Here is a 19,125-nt window from a genome sequence, read left to right on the forward strand (position 1 = left end):
GAAGATTTGAGAAAAGGAAAGAAGATTATTGCTTCTACTACTCAAAAAGAAAATGGTAAAGAGGTAGAAGCCTCTAATGAAAAAATTAATCTAGAGAAAGACATTGTTATACCATATTGGGATCTCTCCAATCTAACTCATGATCAAATGGATACCCTTGGTGAGCTATGGAAGAAAAGAAGAAGAAAAATCAAGTGCTTGAAAGACATTAAAGGTGTATTTGTTAATGCACTTAGTATAGAGGTTGATGAGAAGCAACCTATTTTGGATCAACTTGTTGATATTGTTCACAAGTTTAATAAAGAATTGAGTTGATAGGACAAAATTTTGTAGAGAGTAGAGAGGAAGTTTGAAGACAAAGTTTTGGAGAAAGTGGCACCGAAAATTGCCATCGATCAAGTGGAATTATCCACTATTCTTGTAAATTTTGAAAAGTTTGTTAATAATGTTGTCTCTTTATTTATTAAGTTGAGTGGTAAATAAAATTTTACAAAAGAAATAAAGGATAAATTGTCATAGAATGATATTGATTTGATGGAAAGTGTGCATTAGTTATCACTTAACCCTAGCACTAGTTCTGCACATTTTTTGAAAATTAGGTACTTGATAGACTTACAAGTAGAATTGCTAAGGGAAGAAGCTAGGATAAGGGATACACTTGTAGATATTTAGAGTTTGATAATTACCAACATGGATGTAATGCAAAAACATATTGTTCATGCTAAAACATTAATCCATGACAATAATTTTTCAATGCTGATCACATGATGGAACTATCAGTTGAAGTATCGATGGATTTGCACAGTTCCAATTTTTTACAAAAGAATTGGGAAAAAACCATGTCCATAATTTTGAAGGTACATAGTGTTTTCCTTTCACATTTTGATATTACTTTGTAAATATACATTTTTGACATTTGTGTCAAAATCAAGGGGGAAATAGTTATTATCATACTGTACAGTACATATGTATATATATGGAAGGGCATCCAAAGGAGAAATGCAATTATGTACATATATTTCTACAAAAAAAAATTTTAAAAAATTCAAAAATAGAGTCATTTTTTACCAAGTTGTCAGCATAGTAGTCAAAATTGAGTTATAAACCCAAACATATTGATAGGGGGAGTTTTGAATTATATTTTGATATTCAGATTTTGGTCTGATAAGTGTGTTTGTACTAATGCCAAAGGGGAAGATTTTTGACCTAATGGTCAAATAATTTGTTAGTTAGTGACTAAACACTTAATCAATTTGATTGAATACATTGCTAATGAGCTTTACAGTTGCTACTGAGCCTTACAATTTTGAAAATTCAAAAATAGAGTCAGTGTTTACCAAGTTGTTAGCACAATAGTCAAAACTAAGTTACAGACCCAAGCATATTGATAGGGGTAGTTTTGACTTGTATTTTGAGTATTTAGATTTTGGTATCAGAAGTGCTTTTGTCACTAATGCTAAAGGGAGAGATTGTTGACTTGATGGTCAAATCATTTGTTAGTTAGTGAACAAACACTTAATCAATTTGATTGGCTACATTTCTAATGAGCTTTATAGTTGCTACTGAACCTCACATTCAGATAGTAGTGTATGTTAGGCTTTGCAGAGTCTACCAAGCTCATCAATACAAAGCATGCTAGAATAGTGTTAACCAAGCTTAATAGTGTTAACCAATCTTATCAGTGTCTACTGAGCTAGCAATGTTAACAAAGTATAATGAAGGTAGTGTTCACCAAGATTTAGCATCAACCAAGCCCTTCAGTGTCTACCAAGTTCTCCATTATTTTCCAAGTCACACAATGCTAACCAACTTCAAGCTACTCCCGAGTGATCAATGTGGACCAAGAATCAATTTCAAATGAATTCCAGAGCTTTCTAAGTTGACAATGTTTCCAAGTGTCAGAATATCACCCAAGTGGTCTTTAGAATCTGAGTTATAGTTTGAATTTGATGTTATAGCCGACTCTAGAAGATAATTAATTGGATTGGTATATATATATATATATATATATAATACATCTTATCATATCCAAAGATAAGTGAGTAAAAAGCAAGAATAAAAATGAATGTGAATTAGAAGACAAAGGCTACAAGCAGTATAAGGGAAAGCAGAGTCTCATCTATCACAACAAGGTGATCAATTCTACAAAAAAGGAATCTCATATAGAAAACCACATTGAAGATTAGAGATCTGCTACTAGTTCATCCTAACAGGTGCATCAGTCAAATCCTCTAGCAAGGTGGACTTAATAGTCTTATGCTAAATCTCCTAACCAAATGCATACTTTGCTATATTGTATAAATCCTTTCACAAGGTGGACCTAATAGTCCTTATTGCTCCTAACAAGGAAGATCACCAAACATGATCATTGTAAACCTTAATATGTCAACTTTATACTGCAATCATAAATCTTGTGGCTATCATCCCCATCCCAGTTTTACTTTCTATTTGGAAATTTTTTGGGTTACCAAATATTGTGTCAAATGTTATGAATGTTTTATTTCTTTTAGTTTTTCATGCACAAAATTAGATTAGAGTAATTTATGAAGGATTAATTGGTGAATAGAAGTTAAAGTTTTATTGCTTCTTGATTCTCCCCCCTTGCTCAGTCACTTGGGCCCTCATACATTTCTAATAATTGGTATCAAAGCTTTTGGTTCTCACATCAAACGTTTAGCATCTTGACAAAAGATTAAAAGAAATGGAAGTGTACAAACTAGAGAAAGCTATCGAGAATAAAAAATTGGATCTACAATTGGCCATGGAATAATTCAAAAAAATGAAGGAGCAACTCTCTCAATCCTTGAAAAGAAGAAAAGATCTAGTAGCATAGATGAATGACATTCTCTACATTGATGAAAGAATTGAAGAAATTTTCCAAGATAGAAGTTTAGATGAAGTTGATGCAGCAATTAAAGATCTACTTAAAAGGAATCTTACTCTTTCTAAAGAAGTCAAAAAGTTGAAAAGAGAAAAAGAAATTCAATTAGTTAGAATGTGTAAAGAGATGGAAGAAAAGGACAAAGCCAAAGAAGAGAAAAGATTGCTAACTAAAAATATAGAAGAAAAGAACAATGAAATTCATCACCTATCTCTTCAGCAAGAAGACTTGATCAATCAAATTAACTGTTCAAATCAAGAGCTTATTAACTTGAGGACAAAGAATGAAATTTTATAGAATGATCTCAACATAGAAAAGAAAACCAATGAGAGGATAATGAAATCTCAAGAAAGCATAAATCAATCGGAAGGGAAAACTCAATTTAAATACAAAGGTAAAGAAGGATTAGGCTATAAAGATGAAGGTTAATCATCTCAACAAGGAGCTCAAAAGAACAAAAAACCTACTTGTAATCATTGTGGAAAGATAGGGCATACATCAAACAAGTGTTGGAGCAATGGGAAATCAAAATTCAGTGGAAAATGTTGTAGTTGTAAAAAGTTAGGACATAAAGCAAGTGAATGCACAAAGAAATGTAAATTTGAAGGAAAGTGTTTCAATTACAACAAACAAGGGCACAAATATTCAGAATGAAAGACAAAGAAATGGAATCCAACATAACAAATTGTGAAAGCTATGTTTGGCTGGGATTATAGCACATGGTGTAGATGTCACTATTGTGGTGAGCATAGTCATATTGGAGAAAATTGCATAAGAAATCACATGAGGAAGTGAGACCCTACAAAGAGATGTTATGTATGTATAGAACTTGGACATCTAGCTAGAAACTGTATGAACCGAGGTAAAGTTGAAGATGAGAAAAAAAAAGGCCAACAAAATCAAAAGTCAAATGAGGCATCAATGGATAAATAAGTCTCCAAAGAATACAAATCAAAGTCCTAAAAATGTTGACACCCAAGTCAATCAGCTGGTAACTCAACCATTTCAAACTATTTAGCCATGGAGATCATTGAAACTATGATTCAAAGGAGTCATCTCATATAATTTGTTGTCATGACAAGATTTTGTTAAATTTCTATGATTAATACCTATACTTATAATGAGGGGGTAACAATGGGTTTCAGGTTTCAATACAAAGTTTCTCTTAGTGACCATAAATAAAATCTAGATTTTATATCTTAGACTCCTTCTATCCAATGAAATATTAGTGTACTTGCAGTCACATGGAATTCTATCTATTGTGTGTGTTTTCTCATATGGTGTTTGTGGTATTATGCTATTGAAATTATCCTAGCTATAAAGAATGTTTGAATCTGATGTCATAAGTATACATTCATGAACTTGACATTGTAGATTTAAAAAAAAATAGTATAAATATATATTTTATAGGAGTTTTGAGTTTCAAACAATTGTCTCAAGTTTCATAGTAGAAACTATCAACTCAATAAAAAATTATAGAATCTAAAGACTAGCCATATTGAGGATGAAAAAACAGTGTACAATAGCTTTAGCCAAATTTTGTTTGTCATGGATACAATTTCTACATGATGAGGACAATTAGATGTTATGAAGGAAGTTTCATTTTTAGTTTGTGAGGTAACTATGATTGTAAAGAAGGATACCGAGGTGGTAACAAGGGGTTTCAAGTGCCAACCTAAAGCTTCTCTTAGTGACCATAAAAAATGTCTGGATTGTATAACTTAGACTCTTGCTATCCAATGAAATATCAACTTACTTGTTGTTACATGGCTTTCCATTTATTGTGTGTATTTTCTTATATGGCATTTGTGGTATTATACTATTGAAACTATCCTAGCTAGAAAGAATTTTTGTATGTGATGCCATATGTATACAATCATGAACTTGATATTGTAGCTTGAAAAAAAATAGTGTCAATGTCTATTTCATAGCATGTTAGAGTTTTAAGCAACTATCTTTGAGTTTCCTTGGTATCGAATCTGAGGATTAGCCTTATCAAGGATGAAGTAGTAGTAGTTTTAGCCAAATTAGATGTTCTGAAGGAAGCCCCATTTTTAGTTTAGGTAAATATGAGTGTAAAGAAAGATTTTGAGCCAATTGTTTCTGCCTAAAGGAAGAACTGGTGAAATTACTTCTAGAACTTTAATAGAGAAGAAGATGAACCTGAAACACTTCTTGGTTTGAAAGTATCTAGATTTTCTAGGAAGTGAGGATAAGATACCAATGTATATTTTCTTAAACTAGGAATACCACTGAGAATAAATATACATTTTTTTAGAAATGGCTTCAAAATTCAAGGAAATATTTTTTTATCATAAATAGTGAAGTTAAAAGACTCGACATGTACATGCCTATGGCCAAGTCACAAAAGTCAGCAACACCTATATTAGGAACACTTGAGATTGTGCAACTTTCTTTAAAACTTTTAATCACTTCCACCTGAGTTTCTTAGATTTCATACACCCTCCAATCAATACTTGAATGTTTGTAGGAATGCTAAAATTTTGGGAAGAGTGGTCATCAGGTTTATGAATTATATTGGATTATATAAATAAAATATTCATTATGTATGATATAGCATGCTATTAGTTAAATGAAGTATTCATGCGCTACTAACCAAATCTAGGAATGGTAATGGAAGGAAACCTATTAATTTTTTAATTACATGTGGTTGGTAACAAAAATTTATGTAGAATTTTATACGTTGGAATGCTTCTATATTCCACACACATTGTTCAATTATAGATTACACATGCGAATTTATAGAAAATGGTCCTCGCATATTATAGGAAAATTATAATGATTCCCTTACATGATGGGACAACAAATAATTGAACTCTAAGTTATCGATTCAAGTGTGAGAATTTTGTGTGGGGGTGCAAAATTTTTTGGGGTTTGGGACGTGTTTGGATGGATTTATGTGTGTGTGTGTGTGCACATACATGCACACATGCAAAAAATTTACAAAATTAAATAATTTGATTGTATGAATACTTCATAATTGATTAAGGTAAACATTAAATGCCAATTAATAGATCACAAATATTCAAATTGGAATAACTAATAAGCCATCATATACATAAATCAACGTAGGTAATCCTTTTGTATAATTTTTTTTGTAATTGTAATCTTACAAAATTTCATATTATAATGTTATTTTTGTTAAGGTTTTGGACTTTATTTGATTATTTTACTGATGCTTTTGTCACAATTTGATGCTTAGGGAAAGGAAAAAGAACATATTACACAAGAGCAATTAGTTGTTGATATGACAGCCATAGTATTATGTGATGACGACATCACATATACCAGTGACCCTATAAGCATGTGTAAAATGAGCCTCAAAAGAATCAATCTACAAATTTGTGTGCTTGTGATGGATCCAAATACAATCAAAGAGAAAGAGGCAACAAGAAATGAAATGTGTCAAAGAGCACATTATCTAGAAGTAAGAATCACTAAATCTTTAGCTAGAACAATAGTTCAATAAAGCTTTATATTTTATACTAATTTATGGATCAGGAAACAAAATATGTATGTGAACATGTTACAATAGTTTTTGAGACCTTACTGATTTGTTCCACCTGACAAGGGTACCAATGTAGCTCATATAGGTATTTGATTTTAATTTTTAATTATCAAAAAGGACATTATTTTTTTCATGATTATTATTGACAATTTCATATTACTGTTGTCATATTTTTGCAATCTATATTTTGAAAAGACGATACATTATGTGTGTGTGTGTGTGTGTGTGTGTGTGTGTGTATAATAATATATTATTTTGTAGGTCCTAATGACGTGCATATGCCTCCTTCTATGAGTCTGGCCAACACTCTAAGATTTCTAACTACAACATCGGCAATAAGGAACATGCAAACATCCACACTTGCTACAACTAGAGTTAGTAAATCCTTGTTTTGATACATTTTTTTATGTGTTATATGTGATTTTATTTGTACTTTCTTGTTCATTTGATCATAGTATGACATTGATTAACTTTGTGCACTAACAAGTAGACCTTCTCACGATCAGAGAACAAATACCATTACTAGTGATAGTTTACCAGCCTTTCCTAGAGCAACCTATGTTACTTCTACTAGATCACTAGAGGCATCATTGTTGATGGATGAAAAATATATGATTCCATTAAAATTGCCTAAGTATCTAGGTCCTTTAAAATTGTAATTATTTAGAGTGTAATTGTAGTTTACTTATTCATAACTCATTTTTTACTAATGACCTCGTGATGATTTTGTAGGAAATGGTTTTTTTTATGAAACTTTTTATGATTTAACATTGAAGATATTTGGTCCCACATTATGTAAAAGGTACGTACCTTCATATAATTGGTTACCACATTTTTCCAATCATCCATTTGTTGTAATATATTCAAGGTACATAGCTTGAACTAAAAAAAAATCCAAAAAAAATATTTTTTGTTAAAAGATGGAATGAGCAGGGCCCTAAATTAAAAGATCAACTTATAAAATCTCTAGAGGATCTCTTTGGTCAAAATATTCTGAATAGAGTCAAAATTCTTTAAAAAGCTTCCAAACATCTAAAGACTACGAGAGACCAATACATAAGGGCTCTAAAGCTCAACCCAAAGTATGAGTGTTCTCCTATGGTTCCAAAGCTAGAGTGGAATGAAATCATTGAAGATGCAAAAGGGATAAGACTAAGAAATAAAGGATTTACCCACCACCCAAAAAAAATAGGTATGTGGTAGAATTAAGAAATATAGATTCCAGCAGCCAAAGAAATATAGAAGATTCTAGTGAATCGATTCACAGACACATAAATAGGCCTAATGAATAATAATAGAAATTGAGAACTTCATGAGAAATAATCTATTTGATGTTAATTTTGAACAATGATAACAATGTGCATGACATTTCACTATAGCCTTCTACTATTGACACAGATCCCACACCTAACGAAGGCCTTGAAGTGCATCATAATTATAGAGGTACATAGTCAATTTCTATTAAAAATTAATTATGTAATTATTAATAAAATTTAACATCTTAAATTGAAATTGGTGTAACCTTTATGTGATAATTTTTGAGTATGCAAAACATCACAGTCACAGAGTCAAGCCTCGTGTTAGTGTTGAACATGTTGAGGTTGGGGATGAAAAAAATTTGATAGTAGATGATGTGGCACTATCAGATAAAGAAAAATCCCTATTATGTTCTTTAGATTAATGAAATACTTATAATTTTTTTTTAAATGTTTAGAATTAAACCCATTTATTTCTTATTGCAGGGGCGCATCAATCGTGCCCTCGAAAAAAGAAGAGGAAGCCTCATGTCATAAGATCACAACCACAAGAGCCACAGGAGAATATCGAAGATAGTCATGATGTTCCTATTAGCCTTTATCTTTGAAAAAAGAAGAAATGAATGTTAAAAACCTTGTTTGATGATGAATGTGTTGATGATTTTTTTATGAATGTTGCTTATTAATAAATTTTATGTCATATTATTGAATATTGCAATGTGATTATAATGATTGACATGTTCATGAATAATTGATGAATTTTAATATGTATTAATGAATTATATGGCATGTTAATGAATGTTATGTGAATATAATGATTTACATGTTCACAAATTATTGATGAATGTTTATACATATTAATTAATTGTATGTCATGTTAATGGATGTTATGTGATAATAATGATTCAATGATATAGTTTTTAAATGAATGAATGAAATATTTACTTAGTTGTTAATGGGTAATTTAGAGTGATTATAGGGGAGAAAGGCCAAATGAGCTTCCACTTTCATGTGGTTGGCCTTGCTAAGTAGAGAATATGAAATGATTCTTGAAACCAAGTGAAGTTCAAACTAAACCTATCAAAATTAAACACCAATTTATAGTCCCATCATTGAGTGGATAGAGGACTTCACCATAGTTAGTAACGACTATCAGTTCTTCCATGATGATGTAGATGTGTCTAATTGACTCCTTTTTCCATAACCAAACTCCACCTAACACACTTTTCTCAACTTTATAATGAAGCCCTTTACAACACTCAAAAATTACCTTATTTTCCCAACATGGTTTCTCAGTCCTAAATTGTTTGAGCTTGCTCGTTTCTTTTCAAGGTCTTAGAGGAAATACAATAAGTTCTAAAAAACTTGGTTTTGATCTATAATAAAAAATCAAAATGATCCCAAACTCCCTTTCTCTACTAATTTCTAAAATGGTTGGTTACTTCCTACTAGCCCTTTGCAATTAGCCCTCCAAATAAGGTTTTTGGGCTTTAATTTACAAAATTTCTTAACAACCTAAAAACCTAAACACCATTTAGGTTACTCATTTTGACATTGCATAGGATTTTAGAGGTTTGACTTCCTAACTTAGTTTGTACAACACAAATCCCAAAATGGAGGGTTCTTAAGGGCTTTGAAGCCTTTCTTGGTTGTATGCATCAAATGAATTTGTAACACCCTTCAATGGATCAATGGAACCTTACCATTTCTATTTAAGTACCTCCTTTCACTTCTCTTTCATGTGCAAAAGAAACCATGCAATTATCTTGCTTCCTATACATTTGGTAGGCACATTTCCTCATTCATCTCTAGCCAGATTGACCATCAACCTACCTAGGCCTTGTTGGAAAAATTCACAAAATGACTGTCACTAACTCTAACCTCAAAAAATTTATTCTACCTCCTTTCTCCAAGGTTTCATGAGCTTTTAACCATGGTGATAAGAGTTAGACTGCATTTTGTTAAAATTATCAAGTTACAAGGAAAAACTAGTAGCACTTAGCATATTGAATGGAATATATACAAAAATCAATGGAGGGAAAAAAATACCTATGGAATAAAAATGCTAAAAATAATATGTAACTCCTATTTACAATGAAATTTCCCATTCAATCTAAAAAACACGTGAACAACATGTGAATACAATATTTTTACTATCAAAAACTCAGTTTGGTATCCAGTTTGAGAAAATCCTTGTCTCCAACTCGTACAAATACCTTTGAAAAGGCTTATATGTGATTTCAACATAATTAAAAACTAAAGGAAGGTGAAAACTAACTATTATTTGATACATCCTAGACCTATTTTTCTAAGTTGCAACACTACAACTTTTCAATTTTAGCAATTTTTGCAAAGTTGACATTTGCATGAAAACTTTTGGCTTCCTTGACACCAATGGAGGAAAAATGCATGTCTTATGGTGTTTCAAAACTTATTGCACCTCACTCCACCTTTCTTCATGCTTGTGACCATATTGTGTTTGTTTGACCACCTTTGTGTTAAAGTTGACGAAAGATCAACCCCACAGCTCGTGAGAATCACCTACATGTAAACAACTATCATAGAAAGAGAGAAGAAAAAGATATGGAGGTAGGAATTTCTAGATCCATAGATGAGACATTCTTGATGAGGAAAAAAAAAAAGATTTCTATTATCAACAATGAATTGGTTATTACAAAGAGAGATTGTCCTTATAAAGGAGACTGAAATCGTAAAAAGGTCTAACCTAGTTTGCATCATAATAACTAATAAAAGAATTATGCCTAAATTTTATCTTAAGTAGACTAGAGTTAAGTAGAAAAAATATAATGACTCTAACACCCCCCCCCCCCCCATAAGATAAACTTTGGGAGTAGCTCTAAACCTAGAAACTACTATTGCAAGTAGATTTGGGTCCCAACAACAAAGCTTGATGAGGTACCCAAGAACAACCAAATATTTGTAAAGAGGAGAAATAGAGAAAACAACATGGAAAATAACCCTACTCCAAAAAGAGATGGAAAAATATTCTGAAAACACTAGTCAAGGACAGAAGAAGCCTCCAAACTAGGGAATGTCCCAAAAGATAGGAACAAAAGATGATCATGATGAACACCACTAAAGTATGTAGAAGCTACAAAGCTTTTTCAAAAGTAACTGTTGCTCTGAAGAATCTCCACTAAAATAGAACTTGACCAAGTAGAGAAATCTACATTGAATTAGGAGGCACACAAAGGCAAAAAACTAAAATACAAATGGCATGAAACACTAAAGCCTTAAGGGTTGATCAACCAAACCAAGGAAGTGTGAGAAACAAAGAAGAACCCCCCTAAGAACTGGGAACTGGAAAATGTGCCAAAAGAACTACATGTCAAGGAACCATGATCAAGATGCACAAAAGATTACATATTGGTGTACTAAGGTGATCAATTTCAAACATGTCTTGAGGCTAATCTCACGGAAGTGACACTCACTAGACAAAGGAAGATGGCAAAACATCAACCTCCCATGGCACTTTAATCTAGAGTATTGCATGTACAATAAGGAATAAGATATGGTGAGTCCCAAGAATACAATAATCTACATGACTTTCCTCATATGAAACTACTTGAATCAGAAGGAAAAACAAGGAAAAAACTTACTAAAACAAAAATACAAATGAAAAATGGCACTTTATCTTAGTGTATTTGCAAGAATGCATACAAATGATATCTACATAGACTAGAAGAGACATACAACTAATACAATAGATACTACAAGTCATGACAAATCATCAGAAGCAATAAAATTGATTCCCAAACTTGAAACAACCAAGATATCCACCAGAATGGAAAAATGCAAAAGACTAAATAGAATGTGCCTGGAGAAGAATCTAGAAAAACAACTAGCATCACTAAAAAGAGATCAGGTAGACCTTTCCAAAGATATTAAGAATTCCCAAATTAGAAATCAAATGCTCAAGATATGTCTCTCAAACTACAAGATTGTACCCCTGACTTTGATAGCAAAAAAAACATCAAAAAAGAATAAAAAATTAAAACTTACTATACCACTATGACAAGCTTAGAACTAGCTTTCCGATGATATACCATTTTTGGAAAACAAAGTCTATGAACCCCAGATATGAGAAAAAAATGAAGGTAGGTCCAAAAAGAGCCTGAAGAGGTGATAGAAAAGCTCATGTAGTGCTGACATCAGCAATTGACAAGCCCAAATTTAATGGGAAAATGGTCATCAAGGGAAAAAAATGCCATAAAAATGACCAGTTTAGAAAATATACTTGCTAGAAAAAATATCCTAGTGTGCCAAAGAACAATAGTAGAGAGATAAGCTAGTGTCGAAAAACAAAGCCTAGTGGCCATGGAAATGTTTGATTATAGGAAAAAGGTATGTGTTAAATCATACAAAAAATCCATGCAAAGGAAAAGAAACACCTTCAAAAATCTCATAAACTACCAGTACATTGTAAGAAACCATTTTTAGAGGCAAATCTGTTAGTGTAGAAGTCAAAAAAACTGAATCTGCCAACCCAAAAGGAGTCTAAAAGCCCAAAAATGTGGGGCTTGATCCTATCAAACAAGCAAAAGTCTTCAAACAATTTTTTATGACTGCATGTGGTAGAGAAGAGGCTAACATGTCATGAAGAATACTCATTGTTGACATGGGCAATGACATTCTCCTCCAAATCGGGTGCTCAACAAACCATTAACCAATCCAAGTATAATCGATGCCCTTTAATCTTCTAATATATGCAAGAGAAACCATGTCAAATCCATTGATGTGGGGCAAGAGGAGATAGGCCCAAGTTGGGTAGAAAATTCACATTCATCTAACTCCACAAAAGAGCTCAAGAAAGGCTTGTTATCTTTGATAACTAGTAGCCAATAACAATTTGTACACATAGTCCAACCCACAAATAAGTATCAAGTCACTATCATTACACAAGGCAAAGTGGATATTATGCATATAGAGGCCACCAAGTGAGGTAGAGCTGATTTGAGGGCTCACCTAGATGAAGTGGATGGGACCAAAGTCAAAGCAAAAAAATGCCTACAATTAAGGCATTGAAAATGGTTGTGACTAAAGAATTTGCAGTCATGAGCACAATAATCCATGCACTATCTCCTTAATTGTAAACCATTATTTTTCTTTTCTTTCCTTTTTAGCTCATTCACAAAGCTAATCAAAAAATTTCCTCAAAACCTTGCTCACATCTTCATTCAATTCACTAACCAAGTGGTGCCACATGCCCTCATAAATCTCAAGTGTCTTATCCTCACTCTTAGATTTCTCATAAAAATTCCTTGTTCACACTAAGGTCAATTTGCTTATTAGTGACTCACACTTAATCAATATAGAGTTGCTACCAAGCTATCAAACCTATGTATAACTCATGCCATGTATAGCAGTATCTATCGAGTTGTTCAATACAAGTGATGGAAACACTAGTGTTAATCAAGCTCCATAATGTCAATCGAGTTACATAGTGTTAACCATTTTCTCCAATGTTTACCAAGCCCATAGTGTTAATGATGTGAATCTAGTGTTGACCAAGCCATGGAGTGTCAATAAAATGATTTATTATATGTTGAGTTTTGTAGTGTTCATCGAGTCACACAGTGTTGACCGAGCTCAAGCTGCTTATAATTGATCAGTATGAAACAATCTTCTTCATCAACCGAGTGCTAGAAGATGTTGAGTGTTGGTACTGGTTGTCGAGTATTAGAACATCATCAAGTTTTTCTTAAAAACTTGAGCTACAACATTTAGGTTGACTTTGTGGATTTTGGTGAAACATGTATTGTAGTTGACTCCAGTAAGTTGTGATTTGGATTGGTATATATGTAATGCATTGTATCATATCCAAATAAGAGAAATAAATAGTATATGATGAGAAGAAGTGTGAATTAAGAAGGCTATAATTAGTATAAGGGACAACAAAGATCTATCTATCATAGCAAGGTGATCATTACAATTCAAGTAATCACAACCAACAATTTAGAGTTGTAGATCAAAGATCAGCTACTAGTTCATCCTAATAGGTGTATCATTTAAATTATTTAACAAGGTATTATTAATAGTCTTATGATAAATCTCTTAACTGAGTGCATACTTCACTATATGTTTGTAAATCCTTTCATAAGGTGGACCTTACAATCCTTATTTCTCCTAATAGGATAGATCATTAGAAGTGATCAATTGTAAGCCTTAACAGGTTAACTTTATACTACAATACTAAAGCTTGTGGGTATCATCCCCACCCCAGTTTTAGTTTCTATTTGGATGATTTCTTGGTTACCATATCTTGTGTCAAATTGCTATGAATTTTTATTTTCTTTCATTCTTTCATGCATGTAATCAAGTCAAAATATTATATGAAGGATTAATTGGTGAAATAAGATTAAGTTTTATTGGTTCCTAATTCACCCCTCCCCTCTTAGTAACCTTTCCTACCTCATATTTCCAACAATTGGTATCAGAGCATTGTGGTTCTCATAGAAGAGGTTTAAGAGCTTGAGAAAAAATCAGAGGCAATGGAGGTATACAAGCTAGATAAGGTTATTGACAATGAAAAGGTGGATCTTGAATTGGCCATTGGGCAACTAAAGAAAGAAAAGGAGCAACTATCTCAATCATTGAAAAGAAGGAAAGATCTTGCAGTTCAAATGAATGACAATCTCTATACTAAATAAAAAATTGAAGATATATCCTGAAAGAAATTTAGATGAAGCTGATGAATTAATCAAAGACCTATTAGAAAAGAATTCCAATCTTCAAGAAGAAGTTAGAAAGTTGAAAAGAGAACAAGAAATCCAATTAGTGAGATTATGTGAATTCATGGAGGAAAAAGAAAAAGCCGAAGAAGATATAGAAGAAAAGAAGATTTAAATTCCACTTGATGGGAATTTTATTGTTCTTTTTTCAAGCATTAAAGGCTAAACCAAGTGGAATTTACCCTATCACCGAGTGAGTAAATGTACCAAGAATTAATGGTGATTGAGAAGAGGAAACTTGTTAATAGGGAGAAATTGAAGGCATTATTTTCAATGTGAATTTCTAGAGTTATTAGTGCAAAAAAAATTTAGAGCCCTTGAGAAAATTGAACATTTTTTGTTGAAGGATTTTCAAAGTTTTAAGAAAGCCTACCGAGCATGGCATCTTTGAACAACAAAAACAAGAAAGGGTTTGAAATGTTGGTTCAAGGAGTTGATTGCAAGGCACCAAACTTCAAGTTGAATCTAGAAATTGTAGAAGCACTTGACCTAGCTGGTGCAAAATCACAAATTCTACCTAAGGTATTATCATTGTTCTATTCAAGAGCTAGGCATTCATGAGATGAATGAAGAATTGAACAACTTATGTGTGAATGGAGTTTTAAAACTTGAGCATCATTATTTGGAAGGGAAGGGATTGACACACACATCACATATGTCAAGAGACTTCTAGGTGAAGTGGATAAGATCTATCCCGAGCCATGTGCATAATGGATAGTTATGATTGGAGCAACCTACTCAATTAATGAAGAAAATGATTTACAAAATCACTAGTGTTCCTATCTTGAACCAAGCCAAAATAAGCAAAACACTAGGTTAGGTTAAACTAGCAAAGCGAACTCTTGTAGAGTGGGATGGAAGAGGAATGAAGATAAGAAAAATCATAGACATAAAACTAAAGTTTGGAATTCACACGATTACTCATAAGATCTACAGCTCTAGTCATCTCAACAATGTTTCATGTGAGGTAGTTGATATGACTCTCAAAGTAGTGAAGAATAACATGAAATTTGACCTTGTTAAATTGTTATTGAATTAGTTCAATAAGAACATGGAGAGAATCAGAAGTTCCAAGAACAATCTATTTAATTTTGGTTCACTCTTGACTTGTTTATTCTTCTTTGTGCAAAAATTCTTCCCTTCTAAAGGTACAGTAGTATGGAGAAATGATGTCCCTATTTTATATCAAATAAATGAATATATAGTAGAAATGGGTGAAAACTTTGATAGCATGATGGACAACTACTTTAAATCATTCAAAGAGAAGATACAAAATAGATATAGGATACCTAAGAAGCTTGTAGAAGACTATAAGGATGATATCTATTTCATGATGGACTATGAAAAAGTGTATATTCAAGTAGTCAGACCTAGAGTGGCATGGGTTAAGCCTCTGGAGTATGAGATTAACATTAATGACACCAAAGATATCATTGATTCACTTTTGAATGAGCTTGTGGATCCTAAAGTGCCTTATTTTGGGACTTATGAAGAAGCCAAGGAAATGGAACTTGAAATTAAGCTTCCTCAAGTAGTTGACAAAGGAAGAAAGAGGATAGCAAAACTAAGACAAGAAATTTCTACTCTCCTTCTAACAGAAGGAAAAGGTGATGGCGTGGAAGAAGATGATGCAAAGGATGAAGATGAGGAAACCAAATCTAAGGAAGAAGATCCTATAAGGAAGAAAATTAAGGTTATCATAACCAGACCTACCAAGTCATCCCCTATTGTATTCACAAGAAGGGAACCAAAGTCTACGAAGAAATTGAAGCTAGGTGAAGAGGATGCTGAGCATATAATCTTCAAAAAACCAACACCTACACTTCAAGGAAAGTTAAAGAAATTGGAAGAAGGAATTGACATGGCATGTTTCAAATTCCTCAAATATTAATCAAGGAATACATATGAGAAAAGATATATTGAAGATGCTATTATGACAAAATTAGGAAAATGGAAGTATTTTCCTGATGAGTTTACTCAGCAAATTCCTAATGAGCTTATGGAAGAAATCAAACCTAGATGGGAGCATGTAAAGAAGACTACAAAAGACATCTTTGAACATACTCTAAGGCAACTCATGTTGAGTCTTAGTGAAAAGGAGGTGAAAGAATATTTAAAGGAGAATGAACAAAAGTTCACTCTCAAGATGAACACATGCAAGATACTTCTTAAAGACATAGAATATGTAGTGTAGGCAGGTACAAACACACATAAGAACATCTACAAAATACATCAACTTAGTGATTTTTTTGTTCATGTTAATGAAAAAGATAATGATTATGATGAGGAAGAGGATGTAGAAATAAAAGATGATGAGATTGATGATGTCAATCTAGATGATGAGGAGGAGGAACAAGAAGCTACTGGAGGAAGTCTTCTAGAGATTTAAAGTATTGAGGAAATTGATATTGAGAAGATTGCAGTAGTAGTAATGGCCTCATTTACTCATTCTCTGAGAAAAGCCTTAGAGAAATCTAGCTTAGAGAAATTTTATACTGAGTTGGTTATGGGTACCACTGCAACACCAAGCACCCAACCAAGCTCAAGACTTGTCTAGCTGAGTATTACACTAATTGAAGTGGCCAAAAATTTATCTACCATGCAACAAGTTCCTTCTTCATCATGTTTAATCATGTAGCAACAAGGTACTTTGACTATTAGTTCCATATCTACATTTTTTTTTAGCCCCTCATTTTCTACTATTATTTCTATTCTGCATATGTCCATAACTAGTAAAATGATAGTTGAGAACAATTCTCAATTGAGCATTGAAGTTTTAGATTAGGGTAAGGTTAAGGAAGAAGAAATTGATCTAGATGAGAATATAGTTATTCCAAATTGGGATATCTCTACTTTCACTCCTTATCAAATTAACACCATTGGTAAATTATTGCAAAAGAGAGCTAAGCAATAGAAGCTTAGAGAAGAGAAGAGAAAGGAAATCCATGTGCTTGAAGATATAAAGAGCATGTTTTGAAATGTACTAATTATTGAGGTTGATAGTGTTGGTGTTTTGAAATGTTACACTTAAAATTATCCCGATGAGAAAAGAATACATCTAAGGTTAGCTAGTTCCCATCTATAACATACTCTTTCAGACACTAGGAAAATTATAAGGTTGGATCCTTCTTCTACTTTAGGCTCTGCAAAACCTAGGTGGTTGGACATATAGATTCTTCATATGGTACCAGCATTCAAAGCATACATTGAATCTAAAACAAAGTAGATAGAACCCTTATATCTTATGTACTTATGCAAAGATCATAGACATGAAATAGCTAATAACATGACCTAAGAAATTGATAAGCTAAGTGAGGGCATCCTTTTAGCTCTTAAATGGAAAGGGAAATGGATGATTATAAGTTTGATTTTAGAAAATCCTCAAATATGCAACAATAAGAATAAGTTGATATTGTAGCTGATCAATGCCTTATCTATTGGGAAATTCCATAAATCACACACATACATATATGATACTAGTGACATATTCCATATATCAAGATATTAGATCTATCTTATCACTTTTTGAATTAGACATCAATGTTCATAGAGACCTCATTCTCATGAAATATCCTTCTCAAATAACTATCAACCCTGTCAAATACATCAAGCATTTACTTGGCCCATTATTCCAATAGCAAAACATACCAAACATACAACCTTAAGGGGATGTAAATGGGTCTAAGTTCTTTGAGCCTAAATCAAAAAACATTGTAGATTGTAGAGATAGGAGACAAGAATCAAAATGAAACTAAGAAGATTCTTTATCATTATATTCATTTCTTTGAAAAAATACATTCAAGATGCATGTAAATAACTTTTGAAACCACTAAATAGATCAGAACTATCTATGTTAGCTTTATTTATTGTTGTTCATACAAGAGTGAAAGTTGAAGAAAATGGATTCACAGTCATGATAGAAGTTTCAACCTAAGTGGAACCATCATTGTGGTATCACAATAGTGAAAAACATCCAAGAAACCGGAACCCTATGGTCTCATAGTAAAAATTGGAACCCTTGTACAATGAATTAGAAAGAGAAAGATATAGGAAAGGAATGAAATCCTAGATTTGATCTACAAGTGACATGTGTCCACTTGAATCTTCATTCCCTAATGTTGCAAAGCATCTCTCATCTTTCTACAACTCAATCAGAATAAAATCTCATCATTTTTCTCTAGCAAACTGAAAATAACATCAAATATGCATCTAAAATGTTGATAAAACCTTCACTAAATTGATTTGGAGGTGACAAAATCTTCCCCTAACTACATTTTTACTATCTCTGATGTTCACCCAGTTCACCATTTCATCAAAAATCAAATCTAAACTGATATACCTAAACTAGACTTAAAAATGGGTACCTAGTACAAAACCTTGCATAACTTGAACTAATGGCTTTCTATGTAGAAACAAACAACAAATATGGATAATTCACTCTCTCCTGGTTTCGACGATATATAATAGTGTTATGTTGGCATATCAAGAAAATTCCTATTGACAAGAGCAAAAACACATCTTTAAACGTTGGTGAGGTAGATCAATTTATAGCGCAAGTTAGGATAATGTCACCTTCCCTCAAGTCAAAAATAGCTCCAAGCTCACTACAGACCAACATCTAAACCCCACATTTAGGACTTCTCTTTTTCTTTTCAAGACTAAATGAAAAACCATTTAGATTTAGTTTTAGCAAAGATATATCCCTAA

The 19,125-nt window shown here is 32.4% G+C and overlaps 1 pseudogene; it reads right to left on the bottom strand.

Annotated features, from left to right (window-relative positions):
• Positions 1-12,823: 12,823 nt before the first annotated feature.
• LOC149531938 (caffeoylshikimate esterase-like) overlaps positions 12,824-19,125 on the bottom strand; it is a 53,272-nt pseudogene continuing 46,970 nt past the window's right edge.

Source organism: Cupressus sempervirens, chromosome 11 (genome assembly GCF_028749045.1).
Source record: "Cupressus sempervirens isolate cs-2001-9-10 chromosome 11, ASM2874904v1, whole genome shotgun sequence".
Lineage (NCBI taxonomy): Eukaryota > Viridiplantae > Streptophyta > Pinopsida > Cupressales > Cupressaceae > Cupressus > Cupressus sempervirens.